Below are 8,194 nucleotides of genomic sequence, written 5' to 3' on the forward strand. Positions count from 1 at the left end.
GTTATGGGGCAGCAGCTACGCGGTCAGAGTGCTTCGATCTCACGGGCCATACCGATGCTGAGTCATCGCCAGTCGAGTGCATTTATTGCGCCTGAAGTAACATTCCTCTCCCCTGGAGATGAGTCCTGTGTCTGTTCTCTGTGAACATTTCCTTGACTCTCTAGAACCTTCTCTGAGAGATCTAATCCAAGTCTGCTCAGCTTTCAACTCCCACATTTATTCCAACCAAGCAATTTAGCCCTTAACTATAGACTTTTATGTTAGTCTATAATTATTTTAGGTGGTTTTTAAATTTTGGGTTTGCGTTTTAGTTTTAAATAGACTATAAACTTCTTGAGAGTAGATACTGAGAATGAGATAAAGGAGATGATATTTCAAAATCATCTAAACTCGGGAACCAGCAGTTAACGTAATGGCTATGTCGCTGGACTCCCACGTAGTCGACCGTGGTTCGTGTCCTGGACCCGGTGGCTTAAAATCACGCCGGGTGCGTGTGCGTGCGTGCCCAAGATCCTGAGAGGAAAATGGAGGAGAAGGGATTGTGGCATGGCCATCCCCCCTGGGGGATGATTTCTCACTTTCTGTCTCTCTCTGTCTCTCTCTGTCTCTCTGGCGAGCACACGCGCCCTATAGTGAAAAACCTCTCAAAAAAAAAAAATAGTAATCTAAACTCTAAGAAAGGGCATTACAAACGTAAGGGCTGCTGTGCTTTTACTTTTTCTTAGTGTCTCCTACATAATTTGACCCATGGGAAGAAGTCAACATAGGCTTGCTATGGGACTAACCACGAGGATTCAGAGAAGGGAAGTTTCTGTGGGACCAGCAGATGGTGCAATGGTTACATCGCCGGACTCCTATGTCGTCAACCGCGGTTTGAGTCTCAGACCCAGCGGCTTCAGACTCATGCTGGGTGTGTGTGTGTGAGTGCCCAGAACCCTGAGAGGATCCTGGAGGAGAAGAGATTGCTGCGTGGCCATCCTCCCTGAGGCGTGGGTGATTTCTCTCTTTCTGACTCTCTGGTGATCCTAACCGTCCTATAGTAAAGATCTCTCTCAAAAAATAAACAATGAACAAAAAAAGAAGGGAAGTTTCTTTTCAAGAAGCTAGGCCTTTGGGATTTGATTTTTGTCTTTTTCTCTTTTTTTTGATCAGAGTATGTCACTCACCAGAGAGACAGAGAGAGAGAGGGAGAAAAAGCCCCTCCAATGGTGCATGGTCATGCCACAATTCCTTCTCTTCCCTTTCTCCATTCTGTCAGGATTATGGGCACACATGCACAAATACATACAGTGCATTTTTCAAACCACCAGGCCAGGATTCAAACTGGGGTTGGCCATGTGGGATCCAACTCCCTTAACCATTAGGCTATGGAGCTGTCTCAACACTTCTGAAAACAAGGGAAATTTTCACAACACAGGATGTTCATTTGTGAGGTGATGCCAAGCTGGAGGAGAAGACTGATGTTAATTACACGAGAGTAGGGGTCAGGTCTTGTTCCATGGATGACACTTAGGATGATATGTCTGACCCCAGTCATCCCACAAACCAACAAGACCCACATCTGGGTCGCCCAGCCGAAATGATCTTCACAGGTGAAAACAAATCAGGGAATGATCTTAATTCAGCTGTCTCCTAGTATTACCTAGCCTTCGTCAGGTACATAGTCCAGGAGACATTATTTGCTGACAATGGTGGCCCCTAGAACATACATTTGTTTTTATGATAATCCTGCAAATCCAGGGCAGTAGGATGGAATGACACAAGTCTAGAGACTAATGCCCTGTATTCATCAACCCGTAGTCGTTTTTTCAGCAGAAGGTATTTATCGAGTACTGCTCTGTGCCAGACCAGTTGAGGTGCTAGGGATATGATGCACATGGAAAACAAAATTCTTTCTCTCATGAAAACTGCACCCCAGTAAATGAGAGAGAGAAACTATAAACAGAAAAATAAATCATTTAAATTCAGGTTAGGGCGAGCAGGTGGGTGGTGGTTGAGGTGCTGGACTCCCACATGACCAGCTGTGGTTCAATCTTGGACCCCGTGGCCAAAACATCAAAGTAAATAAATAGATAAATAAATAAACAAATAAATAAATTCAGGTAGTGGGGCCAGCCAGTGCCATGTTGATTGAGGCGGCTAGATCTCACATGGTAGACTGCATAGTTCAAGTCTCAGACCCAGTGACTTGAAAAGCATGCCAAGTACATGTGCATGTGTGCCCAAAATCCTGAGAGGAGGATGGAAGGGAAGGGATTGTGGTATGGCCATTCTACCCGGGGGGTGGGGTGTGTGTGTGCTTCCTCACTTTTTCTCTCTTTCTCTCGTCTCTTTCTCTGATGAGCACATGCACTCTACAGCAAAGTATAAAAAATTACATATATGATTTATAAAATTATATATATATACACAGAGATATAAATATAAATTAATATATAAATATATAATATATTAAAATATATAATATATAAATTTATTTTATATATAAAAATATGTATTCAGGTAGTTCAAAGTTCCATGAAGAAAAATAAAGCAGATCAAAGATACTGACAATGACAAGCCGACAGGAGGCTTATTTTGGAAAACACGATACTGGGAGGTCTCTTTGAGAAGGCTACAGGGACCAGCTGTTAGCGTAATGGCTATGTCACTGGACTCCCACGTAGTCGAACGCGGTTTGCGTCCCAGACCCAATGGCTTAAACTCACGCCGGGCACATGTGCGTGCGTGCCCAAGATCCCGAGAGGAGAATGGAGGAGAGGGGATTGCGGCGTGGCCATCCCCCCGGGGGGTGACTTCTTGCCCCCTGTTTCTCTCTGTCTGTCTGGCGAGCGCACACACCCTATAGAAAAACCTCTCCAAAGAAAAAAAAAAAAAAGAGAGAGAGAAGGCTACATTGAACAGAGACCTGAGACATGTGACCACATGGGACAAGAAGCTCCCCGGCAGAGGATGGACTGTGCACACGGCCCTGTGACACAGCGAGCTTCCTGTGTGTGAGGAACAGCAAGAGGGCTCCCAAAGCTAGAGCGGGTGAGAGAGGGAAGGTGGGCGATTGGAACCCAGATCACGTTGGATCCTTTAGTTCATATCGTATTCTGATATTTTGCAAAGCTTTGGGAGGATTTGGAGCAGAAAAGTAGCATGATTCAGGCTACTTTTTTTGGTAAAGGTTTTTGCCTTAGGCAGCATGCGCTCACAGAGAGAGACAGAGACAGTGAGAGGGAAAGTGAGAAACCATCTCCTAGGGGATGGGGGGATGGCCATGCTGCAATCCCTTCTCCTCCATTCTCCTCCTGGGATCTTGGACATGCACACATAAGTGCCTGGCGTGAGTTTCAGGCCACCAGGTCCCACTCAGCCATGTGGAAGTCTAGCGACACAACCACTTTGCCATCTGCTCGTCCCACAAGTTACATTTTTAAAAAGATCGTTCTGGCCTCTATATAAAGAAAGGTTCCGATGGGAGATCAGACTGGGAGGAGAGGGGCCATTCAGGAGGCTGTTACTGTAGTCCGGGCAAGTGATGACAACAACCTACACCAGCGTGGAGGTCATAGAAATGAGGGAGGAGTGGTTCTATTCACAACACACACATACATCATCAGGGGGTGTCTGCACTCACCAGACAGAGAGATAGAGAGAGACATAGACAGAGAAAAAAATCACTGCTCTATGGGGTGTGGTCACACTGCAGTCCTTTTTCCTCCATTGCTCCTTCCTGTCAGGATTTTGAGAATCCGTACACACAGGTCCAGCATGTTTTTCAAGCTACCAGAGCCAGATTCAAACGGTGATTAGCCATGAGCCATGGGGCCAGCCCTCACAATATATTTTGAGTGCTGGCAGTCCTTATCGATGGATTGGATGAAAGATATGTGACAGAAAGAGAGAAATCTGAACTTTCTTACCAATAAATATCAGAAAATAATCACTAAATTTTAGTTACATAAGAATATCGGGAACCAGCAGTTAACGTAATGGCTATGTCGCTGGACTCCCACGTAGTCGACCACAGTTCGCGTCCTGGACCCGGTGACTTAAAACTCACGCCGGGCGCATGTACGTGCGTGCCCAAGATCCCGAGAGGAGAATGGAGGAGAAAGGATTGAGGCGTGACCATCCTCCCTGGGGGGTGATTTCTTGCTTTCTGTCTCTCTCTGTCTGTCTGGCGAGCACACGCGCCCTATAGCGAAAACCTCTCAAAAAAAAAAAAAAAAAGAATATGCACAACAGGCTGGCCCTATGGCCTAGTAGTTAAGGGAGCCAGATCTTACACGGCCAGTCACAGTTTGAATCCCAGCTCTGGCATCTTGGAGAACACACCAGGCACATGGGCATCCCCCAGATCCTGGAAGGATGGAGAAATGAAGGAGAAGCAACTGTGGCATGACCACAGCCAACTGGGGGGGAGGGGGCTGCTTTCTCTCTCTCTCTCTCTCTCTCTCTCTCTCTGGTGAGTGCATGCACTTTTGGGCCATTAAACCAAAAACATTTTTAAATTTAAAAAATTATACACACACACACACACAGAGCTAGCATGTTCCTACACCAATACTAAGGTAAAAGAGTTGAATTCGGTCCAACAACTATTCGGTCGTCAAGAAAGTCAAGACGCATTTTTGCATAGAGGAACATAAAAAAATACGTCCTGACTTTCTCAATGACCTAATACTTAGCCTTCAAGCAAACAATTAGTGACTGAATTCAATCAATTGCCAAATAAATATTTAAATTGGGTCTATCGTTTCTTTCAATATTTTTTTTCCAAATACCCACATGTTTACATTTCTGCCTATCTATATATACCACTTCTCCAATTTGAATCTATGTGTCCCTCCAAAATACTTAGGTCGGGACTTAGACCCCAAGGTGATGGGATTAAGAGGTGGGACTGTTGGCAGGTGAATAGGCCAGAAGAGTGCTTCCCTCATGGGTAAGATTAATGCCTTTAGAAAAGGACAAGAGAGGGAGAAAGAGAGACAGTGGCCCTTTTCTGCCCTTCTGCTCTTCTACCATGTGAGGACACAGCAAGGGGTGCCATTTTGGAGGCAGAGAAGGAACCACTCCCAGACACAGAGTCTGCCAGTTCCTTGACCTTGGACTTTCCAGCGTGTAGAACTGTGATAAATACATTGTGGTTCCTTATGAATCACCCTGTCTATGGGATCTTGTTAAAGCAGCACAGACTAAGAAAGCCACCAGTAGGGTCAACAAATCCACAACCGAAGAACGTGAGGTCAGAAGGCTAAGGGTCCTGGTGTTTAGAACCCAGCATTGTAGAACTTTAGATTAAAATGAAAAGAATGCAACTAACTGGAGAGCTACAAATATTTAGCTAAGTAGCTATGGTTTCTCATTTTTACCCAAAAATGCAAATATAGCAATTCAGTGAAGATAATATCAGAAAAGCAATAGCATATTGCATACTTAATGACTGCTTTACTCATACCCCAGAATAATACCCAGAATATAAAGTCATAAGTAAACTGCAGTTGGGCAAGAACACCAAGTATAATCTAACACTCAATAAATCCGGAGAAAATATCCGTAGTAGCAAATAACACGTAAACCAGATGCTAAAACCAAAACTGAAAAGATTACAATGTCTTGCAAGAAACAAAGCAATCACTCCTCAAAAGAGCAGTGGTTTATATATGCTTGTGTGTGTGTATATATACATATATATACACATATATTTTAATAACAAACATAGCTACCTAGTTTTTCAATACAATTCCTTCATATAAATCAAGTTACTCAACAGTAACAACATTCAATATTTATGTCAAAGAACCTTTAAAAACCATTCCACAGGGATCAGCAGTTAGCGTAATGGCTATGTCGCTGGACTCCCACGTAGTCGACCGCGGTTTGAGTCCCAGACCCAGTGGCTTAAACTCACGCCGGGCGCGTGTGCATGCGTGCCCAAGATCTGAGAGGAGAATGGAGGAGAAGGGATTGCTGCATGGCCATCCCCCCTGGGCGGTGATTTCTCGCTTTCTATCTCTCTGTCTCTCTCTGTCTGTCTGGCGAGCACACATGCCCTACAGTGAAAATCTCTCAAAAAAAGAAAAAAAACTATTTCACAAAATGTACAGCTGTGGGAGTGTCTATGTTTTTATTTATAGATGAAGAATGGAGAAGTTACAGCAAACCCAGTCTCGAGTCCTTTCTGCCAGTGGCAGTTGAGGGAGAAAGCAAGAAACCAGGAAGAGAACAGAGAGGGGCAGCTGAGGAGTTCTGCCTGGGTGAGAGGCAAGATGGAAACTTAGACCCTGGTGTCACTAATTGACACACACTTTTTTCTTTCTTTCTTTCTTTTTGTTTTTTGTTTCTTTGTTTGTTTTTTTGTTTTGCTATAGGGCCCATGTGTTCACTGGAGAGAGACAGAGAGAGAAAGGGAGAGAAAGAGAGAGAGAGAAAGTGAGAAATCATCCCCCAGGGCGGTGGCCACATCACAATCCCTTCTCTTCCAGGATGAGGGGCATACACGCACATGTGCCCATCCAGTCTGGGGCTCGAACCATGAAGTGAGTCATGTGGGATCCAGCTAACTTAACTACCACACCACCTGCTGGCCCATCTCACATCTTTTTTAAGTTTATTGATTTTTTTTTTTTTTTTCAGAATAAGAGAGAGAGAAAGAGCAAGAGAGAAAGACAAGCACCCCCAATGAGGTTTCATGCCGCCATCACCCCCCACCTTCCCAGCCAGCCAGGAGCGTGGTCACGTGCAATGGGCACACACAGATCACTAGGGAACCAAACTCAAGGTCTTCCCAGTAGATACAGCTTTGCTCAAGCAGAGCTTACCACTGCTCCAGCGAGCTGGTCCAACCCATGCATTTAATCACTACATTGCTTCCTGGGCACAACTTCTTTTTTTCTTTTTTTCTATGTTAGCAACAGAAAAGTATTTTTTACAGTAACAGACTTGCAATAAACACAATCAAAATAACACCAGTAAAAAGAAAACCAGATAAGATGGAAAATGAAAAATGACTACCTTTTAGAATATCAAGAAGTAGAAAAACAAGGGACCGGACACGGACGCAGTGGTAGACTGCAGTGCTCTGAGAGGCCATCAATATGGGAGGGATTCTGGTTCGGATCTGCAGTGTAATCCACCTTTCAACCTCAGAGCTAGGAGGATTATAACACAAGGAACAAGATAACCAGACAAACAAAAATATCTTTAAAATTTAAAAAATCCGTCTCAATGTGGGGCCAGCAGGTGGTGTGGTTGTTAAGGCACCAGACTGCCACGTGGAGTCTGAGGACAAGCTTGCCCATGATCCAGGGCTGGCTGGAGGCTGGGGTGGATTTTGAAATCGGGACCCTCTTGGGGGTGATGTCGCTCCCCTCTCTGTCACTCATGAAAGAAAGAAACTTGAAAGAAACTTAATAGAAAGTAGAAAAATGTATTAAGGATTTTAATTTCAAAGATAATTATAAATACATATTCAAGTACAAGGGGATTTAAAACATGTTGTGGAAAAATAAAACTAAATCTATTTTGGTCCAATAAATTTTGAAATTTGGGACCAGCAGTTGGTGTAATGGCTATGTCACTGGACTCTCATGTAGTCGATCTTGTTTCGAGTCCTGGACCCAGTTGCTTAAACTCATGCCAGGTGTGTGTACGTGCGTGCCCAAGCTCCTGAGAGGAGAATGGAGGAGAAACAATTGTGGTGTGGTCATCCCCTCTGCGTGATTTCTTGCTTTCTGTCTCTCTGTCTCTTTCTGTCTTTCTGGTGAGCACACGCATCCTATAGCAAAAACCGCTCAAAAATTTTTTTGAAATTCATGTATAATTTATATAATACATATATCTATTCACTTTCTTTTTAAAATTTATTTATCATTATTATTATTTCTTTTAAATTTGCTATAGAGCACCAAAGGGAGAGAGAAAGAAAGAAGAAAGGTGGGGAAGCAAGCCACCAGGTCCAGGACCCAAACAGCAGTCAGCCATGTGGGAGTCCAGTGCCCTTAACCACTGTGCCACCTGCTGGCCCCTCTATTAACTTTCAAAGAACCCTTTTACATTAGATTGGGTGTGATACAGTGGTAGATAACACTGAGCTTCCTCAAAGGTTTATAAATGACACCTATAGGCAATAAAAGGACAGTGTAATCTGCCTTTCAACTTCAGAGCTAGGAGGATTATAACCCAAGGAACAAGATAATCA

The sequence above is a fragment of the Tupaia chinensis genome, unplaced genomic scaffold, assembly GCF_000334495.1.
Source record: "Tupaia chinensis unplaced genomic scaffold, TupChi_1.0 Scaffold000436_1, whole genome shotgun sequence".
Lineage (NCBI taxonomy): Eukaryota > Metazoa > Chordata > Mammalia > Scandentia > Tupaiidae > Tupaia > Tupaia belangeri.